This window comes from Acomys russatus, chromosome 9 (assembly GCF_903995435.1).
Source record: "Acomys russatus chromosome 9, mAcoRus1.1, whole genome shotgun sequence".
Classification (NCBI taxonomy): Eukaryota; Metazoa; Chordata; class Mammalia; order Rodentia; family Muridae; genus Acomys; species Acomys russatus.
The window spans coordinates 7089667-7105129 of record NC_067145.1 but is presented as its reverse complement, the minus strand read 5'-3'; the positions used below and the strand labels follow the sequence as shown (position 1 = coordinate 7105129).

The 15463-nt window shown below is 44.2% G+C and overlaps 1 non-coding gene across 1 annotated transcript; it reads left to right on the top strand.

Moving 5' to 3' along the window:
- Positions 1 to 6525: 6525 nt before the first annotated feature.
- LOC127194106 (small nucleolar RNA SNORA17) lies at positions 6526 to 6656 on the top strand. Its single transcript, XR_007831237.1, has one exon. It is a non-coding gene; the product is annotated as a small nucleolar RNA SNORA17 (small nucleolar RNA).
- The last annotated feature ends 8807 nt before the right edge of the window (positions 6657 to 15463 follow it).

The following is a 15463-nucleotide window of genomic DNA, read 5'->3' as shown; positions in this document are numbered from 1 at the left end:
GCGCTAGACTTACCTCAACTCTCATAGTCAAGTGCTCATAGATATGAGAAGGTGGTCTTACAATCATACTGTCAGTCTGTAGATGGTAGACTGTCATTTGTCTTTTGTGGATTGTGTTGGTTCATAAGATGCACTTCAAACAGGTGGGACAATTCTCTGTGCTTTGCATGTGTTAGCCAACTTAAAATTGATAATTCTACAAAAATGGTATTAGTCTACAATTAGTGAAAGCAATCAAGAAGAGCAGATGTTGGGAGCTTTTGGGTACTTTTGGTCCATTTATAACATATCGGGCTGGAGAAATGGCTCAGTGGTTAAGAACATGTATTTTAGCTCTTGCAAAGGACCCAAGTTCAATTTCCGGAACCCACATCAGGCATCTCACAACTGCTTGTAACTCTAGATCCAGGGGATGCCTCTAACCTCAGGCACATGTGCATATACAGACAGATACACATGTGCACATAAATAAATAATAAGAATGATGGTATTAGTTTACAATTAGTGAAAACAATCAAGGATATCAGAATTTGGGAACGTAACTTTTGGGTACCTTTGGCCCAGTTATAGCCAATGTTCTCTATCCTTTCCTGGAATTCCAGTGTGGAAATGGAGGATGTTAATGATCGCTGGGCAATGGAAACTGCTACAGGCTGAGTGAGCTGGGGGTAGATAATGACCAAATATGGGTGAACACAGGTGGCCGATGCCGTTCAGAGCCAATGGAAGACCTGAGCAAACACAAAGAACCAAGCATATACACGAAGGATGGTGGCTTCTTGAGACCTGCAACTCCACTTTGGTTAATAGGAATAGGAATCTTATAACATTTAACCCAGAGATGCAAGGAAAACACTCAGAAGACTGCCATTTGTTCTGTAAAGACTCTGTAGCAGCATCTGTGGTGTGGATAGTTAACTACTGTAGCTGGCAAAACCGATGAGGCTAATTAACAAAACACAGTGGACAAAGATGCTTTCAATGCTCCAGCTTCCTGATTTTGTCATTTAGAAGACACTCTTGGATTCTAGTTAGCCTTTATTTCTAGAAAATTCCTCCTTTAAAGTGAAGTGTTCAATGAGAAGGAAATAACATATTCCTTTAATACTCTAGCTTATCCTTGTGACTTAAATCAATAAGGTCTTAAGGATCTGGACAATTGACTGCCGGTGACAAAGCAGGTAAAGAGAGGTGGAGGTATGGGGAGGTTTCTTTAAGCTTCTCAGCAAATGGACCCTGGCTTAGAAGCAGCAAGTCACCAAAGCTGTTTCTGTAAAAGCAAGGGGGCAGAAGGGATGCTGGGTAAGAGTGCATAGCCCCGCAATAATATGCAGCATGGCTCGGATCTGAATTATCACTCCCAGCCTATGTGCCGAATGCTTGTCTCCATGGTAGGGCCTTTAAATGATGACATCATGGGGAAGTAAGCAGCTTCTTCCATCACGAGCTCCTACTGTGCGGTACTGCTGAGCTAGAGCTGCTAAAGCAATGGGCTTAATTGAAATGATTTGGAACCTCCAAAACTGTGAGCCAAACTAGGCCATTTTTCTTTATTAAATTGATTATCTCAGACATTTGTTACAATAACGAAAGACCCACTAGGCCAGGAAGGTAGCTCTCTGACTTTCTCACAAACTCTTCCAACCCACCTTGGCTCCCTGCTGAGGTAGAGGTGACTGGGAGTTGGCTGACAGTATGGCCTTGTCACTTTTGACTTTTGAAATGCTACATCTAGACTTTGACAAATAGAGTTCTGAGAACTGAGCTTCAGGCGTTGCGCCTACAACGCCCACTCCTCTGTTTTCTAGACAGGAGTTCCTTCAGGAGCTGATATCCATGGGCAGCACTGAGTTCATGCATCAAGCTAAAGAGAGAAAGGCTACAGCCCTTTGGCATGACGCATTGCATGATTATGTCACCCACTTGTCTCAGCTTTCTTTAGGCTGAAGTAAAATCTCTTTTAAAAGAATATCAAGGGTGTCTCTGTAACGTCACTGGTATGCTAACCAGAATGTTGGCCACTTAAATACATCCATGTTCTATTACTTAAAGCAGTCTTTGAATATGTTAGGTTATGTGCCCAGCTGTTAACTGGCTGACAATAATTCAAGAGAAGATTACTCTGGCTTATCTGGGTGAGCTCATTAAAAACAGCTGCTACATTAAAGGCCCCAGAGAAAGGCAAAACAGAACAAAATGGTGATGTGAGAAAGGGTACCCCGAGCCAAGGCAGATTCTAAAAATGGTAAGAAGGGGCAGAAATTTACATAGAGCTTCTGAAAGAAACACAGGCCTACACTAGGGCATTGGTGTTAATCTAATAAGACCTACAGCACCAGAAGAAAACAAATGTGCTGTTTTGTGACATCCAGCATGTCTGAGTTTGTTATAGAAAATTTCAGCTCAGGAGCTAGGGGGTAGCTCAGTCAGTGAAGTGCACACATGAAAACTGAGTTTGAGCCCATCTCAGGGTCTCACTCGCCAGCTGTTCTGGCCAGTCTAGCTGAGTCAGCAAACTCCAGAGTAAGTGAAAGGCCCTGATTCAGAAATCAGAAGGAAACCGTGATCAAGGAAGACGCTTAACAATTGTCTTTTGCCCAACACCCCCCTACACGCACACACACGTGCACACACATACACACACACACACGCATGCACACATACACACACACGCATGCACACATACACACACACGCTCACACGAATACAGTGAAGCAATTTAAAACCACCTCAAACAGGAAAGCCAGCAAGATTTTTTTTTTTGCTTTTCCTTTCTTTTTTGTAGCTCCGACACCAGCTGTTAGCTTGTCCATCATGTGACTGCATGCCAAAATCATTATGTTGTCTCTTCTTTCTAGTACAGAGTGGGAGAGTTACCATGAGAAGTTCTCCTAATTAGAACTGTAAAGTGGCTCACATCAGGATGCCTGCATTATATCTCAGCGCACTAGCAGGCAGGTGCGGCCATTTGCATTTACTTACTATGGTTTCCTTTCAAACTTTACAGCATGGGCATGAGGCCTGGGGCCCTGACTTGAAATGAATCATCTAGACTGACTATGGACGGGTGGTAACTGAGCACAGGTTTGGAAGATGGTCAGATGAAAGCAGTAAGGATATGTTCTGACAATAGGCCATGCACTGCCCTTTATCACCAGCAACAAAAAGAGGCCTTGACATGGGCCCAGAGAGTACCAGTGGCAAAGGTTTTTGATCCCCTCCACACTGATGTCCCAGCAGAGACTAGCCTCCCCAAATCACCAATCAACACAGAGCTCCCCTCCCTGCGGCATGGTTCCAGTCGCCCCCTCAAACCCTTCTCTTGTTAAATAGCTGTGTGGTCCCAACTTCTCTGCAGCTGCATCTTCCCTTCTCAGAGGGATGCTGGAGAGCTATGCCCTCCTCCTAGAGACCCAACGATGACAGCTCTCTGTAGCAGTCAGGAGGAGATCACACAGGGCTGGTTCTGTTCACCTGAAGTGATGGTAATAATCATGTCACTGAGAAGCCTGTCACTGCTGTCATTTACTTCTCTGCTCAAAACCAACCGAGAAGAAGAGATCAGGCTCTTACAAGCTGTTCATTTGTTAATTAATTCAAGAGATGTTTAATATATGCTGGGAAGCATTCTATGCCCTGAGGATGAGAGAGAGAGAGAGAGAGAGAGAGAGAGAGAGAGAGAGAGAGAGAGAGAGAGACAGAGACAGAGACAGAGGACAGAGAGAGACAGAGAGAGAGACAGAGGACAGAGAGAGACAGAGAGAGAGACGGGGGAGACAGAGAGACACAGAGAGAAAGAGAGAGACAGAGAGACACAGAGAAAGAGAGAGAGAGAGACAGAGAGAGACACACAGAGAGAGACAGAGACAGACAGACAGACAGAGAGAGAGACAGACAGACAGACAGACACACACCACACACACACACACACACACACCACACAGAGAGAGAGAGAGAGAGAGAGAGAGAGAGAGAGAGAGAGAGAGAGAGAGAGAGGAAACAGTCCCATTGTCATTCATAGTCTCCATTCATTCCAGTGGGGAGAATTGATAAGCAGATAAGAATAAATGCTATGAAAAAAATACAGCAGGAAAGATTTACAGGATTCTTAGAGATTGGTACAGCTTACAGTAAGGTAGTGAAAGACACCTCACTGCAAAGGTAAAATAAAATCAAAGGGAATAAAAATGAGAAGGAGCCAAGAGTAGCCATTATGTGCATGCCTGGATAAATATCTTTCCTGGAAGAGGGAGCAGAGCTTGCAACGATGCATTGATCATCAAGAACTGTTTGCATAACTTTTTAGCCTGCTGCCTATGAACAGGGCCACTATTTGAATGTGCCCTTTGGAGTTTGGACCATTTCTGTCTCTTAGCTCTGGTTACAGTTTGGATACGTTTAAAATATAGCTCCCAGGGTTTTGTAGGTTGAAATCCTCCCTGCAGGTTGTATGAAGAGGGTGGAAATTCAATTTGACTCTGGTGTTTAGATAGATATATATACTTCTTAGGAATATAGTCATTGGCATATGCTGCCCCTGGTGGCTGTAAAGGAAGAAAGAAGATGGTTAGACTCATCACAGGTCTCAGCATCTTGTCATGTGATGCTCTGTGCCACCTGATCTTTGCCAGGAGTAAGGCCATCACTTGAAGCTCCTAGCCATTGGATCTCTAGAACCATAAGCCAGAACAAACTTTTCCTTGTCATCAGTTATCCAGCCTCAAGTATTTGATAGTAGTAATGAAAAACAGTTCAGCAGATGTTTCCATGATAAGATATCTATTTCTCAGTGCCTGGAATATAAGATTCATCCATACAAAATTATCAATATGAAGCATGATTTTCTTTTACTTCTAAAAGTAGCTGCCACTTCATAGGGCATAAGCAGCAAAACAAACAGAAAAGCAAACAACAACAACAACAAAACAAAAACAAAAAAGGTTTTGACACTAGCACCTCTGTGTGCCTCAGAGGAAAGATCTGATACATGCCAGCTCTCATCTTTACCTTTGCTTTTCTGAAAGAGTTTTAGCCACCGAATCTCTCCCACACAGTGTGTAGGGAACTCGTATAGGACCCTTGTCAATAAATGGGCTTTGGTGATGGTTACCTAGGTGGGTGAAGTGGAGGGAGAGCTAAGCGTTAGGAACAGAGAAGTCTGGGAACCCTTACACCTCTAAGGGTTGCAGTAGTGCCTCCACTGGAATTGCTCCCTGCTGCTGCCCTACAGTTTATGCTGGATGGTTTCTTTCCTTGTGTTTTTGATTACACGGACATCGGGGACACACCTGCTGATGGGAGTGTGGCTTTAACTTCAGGCCAACTATCAGTTCAATATAATTGGTTAGGAGAGTGCAACACAAACAGGAGCAGGTGATGGTGAAGTCACAGAGCAGCTGTGTCTAATATCTTAATTTTTCTGTCTATGTCACTTGCCAGCTATGGTGCTAGAGCCACGATCATGCATACAAACTGTCAATGGCAACTGGCACAGGACGTCAAACTTGCCAAGGCCTCGGGTTGGTCTGATTGTTTGTTTTTGCTGTGTCAGAAACACAGCAAAACACATCTGTGTCTTTCCAGAATTTACCGGATAACAATAAGTCCTCAATGGCAGCAATTTGGCAGATAGTCCCACTTTCCTACATAATCACATACAGGTTCTTGTATTCCAATATTAATTGATAAATAGCTCTATTACTAACTAATATCGACACATATGTGTGAAGGTGCATGTACATGCCATGGCAAACATGTGGAGGTCAGAGGACAGCTGGCAGGAATTAGTTTTCTTTTTGTACCCTGTGGGTTCAAGGATCAAACTCATCGGGCTTGGTGGCAGGCACCCTCACACCATGAACCATTTCCCTGACGCCCTGTTTCACGAGGCTGACCTCAAACTCACTCTGAAGCTGAAATTGGCTTAATGTCCTCCCAGCTTAGCCTCTCCAGTGCCAGGAATGCAAGAACCCATTCGCACCCAGCTTCCTTCCTTCCTTTCTTTTAAACATAATAGTATTTTCTAAAATGACAAATACCCTTGTTCTATTTCAGGCTTCTGAGAGGATTCAGATCAATCAACTTACTGGGTCAAGAGTTTGGGGGTTGAGAATATGTCTCTGTGATCCTTAGAACAGCTGAAGCGGCTTTTATTTTTCCTTCAATGTCTGATGTGTTCTCCAGATCTTCTGATTCATATTCCTGAAGGTTGGGGGGAAAAAAACCGAAAAAACAAAACCTCAAACCAAAACCCTGCAATTTATACAAGTCTCCCCATGTGACTTATGCAAATTCACCCTTGGGAGCCTAGGACTGGAAGTTTGCATCATTAAGCCCTCTCTGAGGAAAACTGTAGGACCAGTAACAAAACCAAGTCTAACTACACAATAGGACAGTGCACACAATGTGACTTTGATCCACAGTCTCTGGCAACTGGAAGAGAAGACCAAACCCTTATCTAGAGCAAACACTCCATGAAATCATTAGGTCAAGATTGCAGAAAGTTAAAATAAAATAAATACACTGTCAGTCCCCCAGAGGCATGGCAGGTGTGGCTGCTGTGCTACGTGTGCGTCAGTAGGTGGCAGAGAGGAAAGAGTGTCTACACAGTGTTCTGACCTATGAATGAACATCTGAATGATTAGTAGCCTAGTATTCTCTGAAAAAAAAAAGTGAGCTTGAGACCACCAGTCTGGTGTCATGCAGGCCCTGTGTGGGTGGGTGGGGGTGTAGACCCAGCCATGACTCCTGCCTAGTGCCATAATGCAAGAGCCCCACATAGCACCCCTGAGATGGCCCCATACCCTGAAGGAGTTTGGGGGGAAAGGGGCAGGTTGTGAGCATGGGAGAGTTGGCTCTTCACCTTCTTCTCTACAGTGTGGCAGCATGGATGAAGACAGGTAGGAGAGCTGGTCCTGAGCTGTGGGAGCAAGAGAGCCATCCCTGCCTCTCACCTGCTACAGCACTTCCTAGCCTGGGCAGCAGGGTGGAGTGGGCCCTGGTTTCTGGGGTTGACAGTGAGCTGGACCTGAGGGTGTGAGAACAGGGAGAGCCAGTGGGATAACTAGCTCAGAGATATCTCCTAGACCCAGGTCCAGGGCTGGCCTATACCAACATCTACCCTTCTATGAACTTCTGGAGTGCAGTGAAGTTCCAGTATTGATAGAGTGGCAGAAGCCAGAGGCCTCCTATCAGACCAACGAATCATTGAAGTGAACATTTGTAAGCAAAGAAATGTGGACAAAAAGGAGTACTGTGGGACACACTCACATTCTACAGCTTCCACAACGAGATGTTGGCAGGGGAGCTTGTAGGGTGCAGGACAGGTGTGAGGGGAAGGGGAGAGGAGTAGAATGGGGTACATGATGTGAAATTCACAAAGAATAAAAAGGTTTTAAAAAGAAAATTGGCTGTTTTGTTTTTATTTTCATTTAATTGGTCTCAACTTTGTCCATAGAATGAAGACTGGGTCAGGAGCTAAAAGTGTTGATTATAGTGGGAGAATACAAAAGTGTCTTTAGTTTTGTTACTCAACATGACTGAGATAGTTGATGAGAGACTTTAGGTAGACAGCACAGCTCTGGAGGAGCCAGCCTCCTGTGGTAGTAGGTACAATGCTTTGTGCCAAGCATCTTCATCAGGCCTTTTCCTTTTTTTTCTTTTTTATTGAAAATAGATTCTTTTTCTCATACAATATATACTGATTATAGTTACTCTTCCTTCTAGTCTTCTCAGTTCCTCCCCAATTCTCCTGCCCTCTGGATCCACTCTCTGTCTGTCGTTAACTCTTCTAAAGAGATAACAACCAAACATGACAAAATAAAATATGTTAAGACAAAAAAAGTAAAACAAAACTAATCATTTGGAAGTTAGACATAGCAATCCAGCCAGAGGAAAAGAGTCCCAAGAGCAGGAATAAGAGTTAGAGACCCATTTGTTCTCACACTTAGGAGTTCCATAAACATACTAAGCTAATAGCTATAATATATACACAGAGGAGCTCCCAGGACCTTTTTAAATATATCAGTTTGTATAGAAATAGCCAGGCGGTAGTGGCTCATATCTTTAATCCCATCGGGAGGCAGAGGCAGGAGGATCACTGAGTTTGAGGCCAGCCTGGTCTACAAAGTGAGTCCAGGACAGCCAAGGCTACACAGAGAAACCCTGTCTCGAAAAACCTAAATAAATAAATAAATAAATAAATAAATATAAAGAGGCTCCCATGGAGGCCAAATATTTTCATCACCATCTTACCAATTGAGACATAGATAACAGATGCCCATGGGCCCTGTTTCTGAGTGCCTTCCTTGGCCTCCCATCCTTGGTAACCCTTCAGATGGCAAGAGGACACAGCAAACTCCCACATGGTACGGTTCTACTGATTTTTAATCCTCAACTCTGCACATTATGCTTGATGACTTGATAAGGAGCTACCGATTGAGTTTGGCTTCCTGTAGTGAAATGTGAAAGTTATTTCTGAGTAAATGATTCAGGATGACCTGTAATTGGGATGAGAATTAGCTTCTTTGTCTGAGGGCAGGGGAGAGATAATTGGTGCTTTGAAATAGGCTTTCCCACATATGATCTTGGCCTACATCTTTTGCTTCTGGGATTCCTGTGAGTCACATTCTTGGCGGTAGGCAGAGCTGGTAGGTGGGAATGGAGGCTGAGGGCCATGTGGTAGGTTGAGAACACATGTCAGTGTTTGAGTTCAACATACATTGGTCTTTTTTTGCTGATCTCATAGAGCCTGTCCCACCCATGGCTTTGTAACTTATCTTCCTGGATGTCCTTCTGAAAGCCCCCGGCTGAAGCATGCCATTTTTATTGAGGCACCATTTCCCAGGCGTTCATCTAGCTCACATTTAAGATGAGCCTGGGTCCCACTTGACTACAGGTTTCCCCTCCTACAAGACTATCTGCTCCTGGTTGGAAGTTCTCATGATCTGTGCTCGTCCTGAGAACAAACGGAGGCAAGTGAGGCCTCTGCTCTGTATCTATTTTAGAAGGACTGGCTTGTCAGGAACATGGAAATACAAGCGCTGCCTGTGGTCAAGTGAGAGCTTCATAGTCAACTGACTAAGCAAGAATAACTGGAGTGGGGGATGCACACTTGGCTCCTCAGGATAGTGAAGGGTGTGGTTGAGAGCATGTAAGCGCAGTGCAGAAAAGTGGGTCCTAGGAAACCAGAGAAAGTGTCCCTTAAAGGTCTCTGAGGGGCCTGTCACACCAGATTCCAGGATAACTGTTTTCCTTCCTCCATTCTGCTTCAATGTGATGACTGATTTCAATTGGTTATTTGGAGACAGAATCGACTAAGAAATAGATGTCTGGACATAGTTGTTCTGTGAACAATTTCTTTTCCTTTCTTTCTTTCTTTCTTTTTTAAAGATTTATTTATTGTATATGAGTGCTTTATCTGCAGAAGAGGGCATCAGATAACATTGTAGATGGTTGTAAGCCACCATGTGGTTGATGGGAATTGAACTCAGGACCTCTGGAAAGAGCAGGCGGTGCCCTTAACCACTGAGCCATTTCCTCAACCCCCTTTCTTTCTTTCTTTCTTTCTTTCTTTCTTTCTTTCTTTAATTTAATTATTCACTGGTCATAGCCACTTTCCTCCTCTCTCCACTGGCTCCTCCCTCCCTCCCTGTTTCCCCTTCCCCCCTCCCCTAATCCTTAGAGAAGGGAACCCCACTTACCTATCCACCCCAGCATATCAAGTTGCATCAGGACTCAGGAAACCCCCTTCCCCTGTGGTCCAGGAAGGCAGCCCCGCCAGGGAAAAGTGACCAAAAAAAAAAACCAAAAAACAAAAAACAAAAAACAAAAAACAAAAAAACCAAACAACAACAACAACAACAAAAAAAACAAAAACCAAAACAAAAACCCAGCAGGCAGCAGAGTCCATGTCAGAGCTAGCCCTCACTTCCCTCACTAGGGTACCCACATAATGACCGAGTTGCCCATCAACTACATCTGTGCAGGGGACCCAGGTCCAGTCCATGTGTGGTCCCTGGCTGGAGCTCCAGTCTCCCTAGGCCCCCTTGGGCCCTGGTTAGTTGGCTCTGTCCATCTTCCCATGGAGCTCCTGTCCCCTCTGAGTCCTCCATCCTTCCCTCACTCTTCTCTAAGACTCCTTGCACTCCACCCTATGGTTGGCATGTGCTTCCATGAGCTGCTGGGTGGAGCCACTCAGAGGGCAGCCATGCTAGGCTCCCATCTGCAAGCATAGCAGAGTATCCTCAATAGTGCCAGAGATTGAATGTCTCCCATGGGTAGGTCACAGGTTGGGCTAGGAACTGGCTGGACATTTCCTCAGTCTCTGGTCCATCCCAGTCCCTGCACATCTTGTAGGCAGGGCAAGTCATGGGTCAAAGTTCCCATGGGTGGGGTGGTAGTCTCATCCTTCTACCAGGAGTTGTGTCTAGTTAGAGGGTGTCGTTTTTGGCCTCCATGACCCCTGCTACTAGGAGTCTCAGCTACAGTCCCATCATATCCTCCCTGGAGCCTACCTTGACATAGGTCTCCATCTTGCTGTGGGCAATGACTAGGTTCACTGAAGTATGAAATTTCACCCTAAATATGAGCAGCACCTTGCACTGGTGGTTCAAATATGAAGAAGCCAAGGGGGGAAAGCTTTTACATTTTGCCTGATTGCATTTGTACCTCACTGGTGTAACTGCATCTGCTGTTACTGCCTCCACTACTACTGCTGTCATCTTTCAACATCATAACCTAGATTCATCAGGTTTCCAATATGGACTGAAGACCCGTGGCTCTGTAGGACTCTTCCAAACTTTCAGCATCATAATGGAAGTGCTGAAGCATCTGGCTTCATGGACTGAGCTGCTATTGGCCCTCAGCCTCTCCACAGTGAAGGCAAGCATTGTTGTACTATTCAGACCATACTGTATAAGCCAATCTAATTAATTCCTTTTGAGTTTATATTAATTCTATGGGTTGGTTTCACTCATCTGCAGAACCTAACACACCATGTGATATCATTCTGGAGGAGTTTAAGAACCATAGTAAATTATGAATTAGAAAAGTGAGGTTTGGAGCCAACTCCCTGGGGAGCCCAGCTAAGTAAACTTTCATCATACAACTGGCTCTAGTCACCACACAGACATGCTGAGTCTGTCCCCTAGCTTCTTGTGGACTGATCTGGCTTGCTTAGCCCATTAATCACAAGGGTATGTTATGGGGGGAAGATGTAGGGGATGCCGGACAGGAATAGGGGCTAGGTGTAGGACCTAGGTTGTTTTTATGATTTTTTTTATTTTTTTATTTTTTTTACACATCTCAACATGTATGGACCTATTCATACCCTCTTACCTTTTGCCTCCAAATGCCAAAGCAAGCATTGCTCAGGACTCAGAATAGGCAGGGGCCTATTGATCTCCTGAAGGCACAGTGAGCAGCTTTAGAAAAGGCTGAAACATTCCTTCCTTGACTCTTTAGGCTGCAGAAAGCTGGGATCTGCAAGATAAGAGCATGGATCAAACTACTGCCAAATCAGGGTAGAAGTGCCCATGTGAAGCTCCCACATCCTCAGTCTCTCGTGTTGGTGGCTGGGTGCAGCAGGACACTGAAACCGTACTCGTCCACAGCTCTGGTACTTTGCTCCAAAACTTCACTCTTTACATTCTATCACTACTAATATTTCTACAATCGCATCTTCTGTCACAGATGGGCTGCTCTCTTACATTCTCACATTTACCTTGCCTTTAGCATGTCCTAGTGCATTATGAAGCCCCCTCCCTCCATCTCTGTTTAATTGACTGCAGTTAAAGTCTCCTCCTATTTGAGATATCAGCTGCCGCAAGGAATGACCTAAGAAGCGATCTTGAAATGACCTTGGAACTGTGCTGTGAAAATACAGAAACATAAGCATAGGACTGGACTGCACAAATTCGTAGCAGTTTTTAAAAAAATTTTGATATTCATCTAGGGAAATAAAATCTGCACAGGGGAGGCATACAATTATATCAGCTTCGTTTCAGATTCTTCTGCTCCCAGGAATCTGAAAATTTAGTTTGAATGGTTTTAAAGTTTTCTTTATTCCAGAGTTAGGACTCCCTTAAGAAGGAGAAGACACCATGGATGTAGCACATTATTTGAACATAGCATTGGCATGTGTGCTTAGCATGTGTAAGATTCTACATTTGATTCTCAGTACTAACAAAACACAACACACACACACACACACACACACACACACACACACAAAATGCTAAGATGCTTGTCATCTTATTTCAGCCCCCTACCTTTTCTGAGGTTCAGTGCCCATTAAAGCTGCAATCAGACAAAAGTAAGAACAATTTTCTTAATGTTATATTCATCAAAATGTCCTCAAAATGTTGCAATAAAGGAGCCACTGATCCCTCAGGCTGCATACCATATCCGTTTTCCAATGCGCATGGGCTAAGGAGAGCTAATTTAATCTCATGATTCATTAGCTCATGTATTTATTGTCTGTAATCCAAAGCATATGCAGGACAGTCAGCTGAGGACAAATTGCCCTGCGATGGATGCAGCCTTTGTTTTCTGCTGGGTCACACAAGCTCCATCTATTCGACTTGATTTACAGTTATCCCCACCAAGCCAGAGAGAGGTGCTCCTCCCCATTAGGTGTTCAGCGCTGCCATTGTTCACCACTTGAATTCTTTCTCACAAGGGCTTCTTTTCCTATTGAGGCTCTGATGCTGATTTTAAATGAGAAATGCCAGCTTTGGTCTGCAAGAGAACAGCTTATCTCCTCTTCAAGGTGGCCACCTGGGTGCAGTCCATGAATAGTCAGGTCCAAGTTCCTAACCAAGACTGTGACTTTGATAGAGCCAGGCAGCACTGGGTAATTTGCTGAAAGTGCACATCAAGCAAAAACCAGAAGAGGCCCCACATAGAAACCATAGGTAAGTGGTCTAGTTGACATTCCCAGCTCAGATACCAGAAGGCGTAAGTAAAAGGACCAACAGATGATTTCAGCTGGCAGAGAGTCAAACATGATCAAAGACCAGGGAAACTGGTCACTAACAAAGAATGTAGAAACAGGTATTAAAGACTGTAAGAGGCTCTGCTGTGATGGGCATTCAACTTTGCTTTGTGTAGAACTTATAGAGGGTTTTAAGAGGGGTAACAGGACGAGTGTAATATGTGTGGACTTCCAAGAATTAAGAAAGAGGAAACATTACAATAAGCAGGTGGAGAGGTGTTCCGGATGAATCGCTGTGTGCTGGCTGACTGGCAAGGTATGGGCTCTCAGTGGCAGTGAAGGATGAGGGCCCTAACCCCACCCTCAGGTGAAAAGAAATGACTTTCAGGTCCTTGAGACCCCTGGGTTATAGAAGGTAAATATTACTCCCAGAGGCAAAAATGTATAGTTCTAAGTTTTCAGTAAATACTCTGAGAAAAGGGTCTATGCTAACTGTTCTTTAGAATAAGTAGTAGGTTCCCTAGCACCCCTAATTGGGGTACATGGGGTGTATACTTGCTTAGGCTGCTAGAAGGCACTTCTGTGTTTGATTATAATGAGCCATGCAGAGGTTTGGATGCAGCTGTCCTCCTCCTCCTCCTTCTCTTCCTCCTCCTTCTCCTTCTCTTTCTTCCTCTTCCTCCTCCTCTTTTTCCTGCTCCTCCTCCCCCCTTCCTTCTCCTCCTCCTTCGTTCTTCTTCCAGGGTCTCACACTATAGTGTAAACTTGCTTGGACTTCATGGGGATCTTCCTGCCTCAGGCTCCGCAGAGCTGGCCTTCGTCCAGCAGCCTTGCTTGCTGAGTAGACTTATCCTACCTCCATTTGTCCTCTAGGCATCCTCTCCACGCCAGGCATGGGATTAAAAACAAAGAAGCAAATCTTTATTGTAGATTTGCCCAAACTCCATAGTTTTCTGTGGTAGAATGGAGGCCACTGACCATTTCTCTGCTTCCAGGTTAGACTAGATAGACCATTCCCTTCCCCAGAACTGCACATCTCCTTCAAGCACAGGAAAGAACTCAGGAAAAAGATCAGTAACAGACATTAGCCAAGTGGAAACATAGCTCTTTGGGCTTATCTGACAGCTCCTGTGTGAGTGGGCATCTTACTGGGACATTTGGTTCCCAAATAATAATAATGGTTCCTGAAGGTTGTGTGGATATTTCTGGAACCTGCAACAAATTGTGCTAGCTGTAATGGGAGTTTAGCTCTATGTTTTGGGTCTGAGTAGCTCATAAGTTTAGCTTCCAAAATACTGTCACTTGCTAAAACAAGGTCATCTGCTTTTCCTGTTTCTTCGTTGGTATTAATTATCTAACTACCATGTTTTATTATAATATTTCTTTACTCTTGAAATTTTTATGCATATTTACAACATGAGAGTATAAAAACCTGCTTTGCTCATCCAAGTCTCCCTATATTTCTTTCCAGCATGTCCCCGCCTCAACATCATATTTTCTTTTCTTCTTTAAAAAAAAAACTCACCAAGTTCCAATTAGTGCCTCTTATATATGTGCAAGTTGTAGGGCCATCCACCAGAGCACAAGAAATACACCAGTAAAGAAAAGAAAAGAAAAGAAAAGAAAAGAAAAGAAAAACAAAGAGTGACTCTCCCTTCCTCCACAGCTATCACCTACCAGCAGCTCCTCAGTAAGGGGCCTGGGGAGCAACTCCTCATTGATGATGGAAATTCTGATTGGTTTGGTGCTTTGAATCAGACATGTCCTCTGGCAGGCTTGGGCATTTGAACACTTAGTCCCCAGGTGGTGGTGCTGTTTGGGGAGGCTTTGACGGTGCCAACTTGTTGGAGGAAGTATGACACTGGGCTTCAAGAGTAGATTTTCACCTCCAGTTTGCTCTCTCTGGAGCTGCCCCAGCAAAGGCCCATAAGGAGAAACCCTGAGGCTCTCCCTGATGTTTACAGTCAATAATCCTTGTCTTCTGGAAGCGACCTTGTCCATCCACACAGGGTAATTTTGTTTGAACTCTTGTTTAAAGTTATATTTTGGAATTAGATCACTAACTAGAGAGTCTCCATAAGAGTTTTATATACATCCTTGGTTTCATTTAAGCCAAGGATGGGGTAACCTTCTCTACCCTGACCATGTTCAATACCTTCACCCCCAACCTCACACTTCTTTCATATCTGTGTACTCTACTATCTCTCTAGTATACACTTTTAATTGAGTTGTAAAGTGGCAGATTTCCATCTTGCTTCTATATACCCTTCCTTTACATTAGCCCCTCCCACTCCTTCAATTTCCCCCATACTCCCACAACATTGCCTGCTTAATCCTCTCTTTCTCCAGTATCCTTCCTTTCTGTTCTGGTTTTACCTATAATCTTATCTCCCTTAATGTCATCCTTCTACAGTTTTATCAAGGAGCCTAGGCTCAGAAATATAAGCTATGTTGGTTGGCTGAGGTCAGTGAGTGATACACCCTACTTTTCCTCCTCCCCTTCCTCAGCTTAGCGCCTCTACAGGGAAA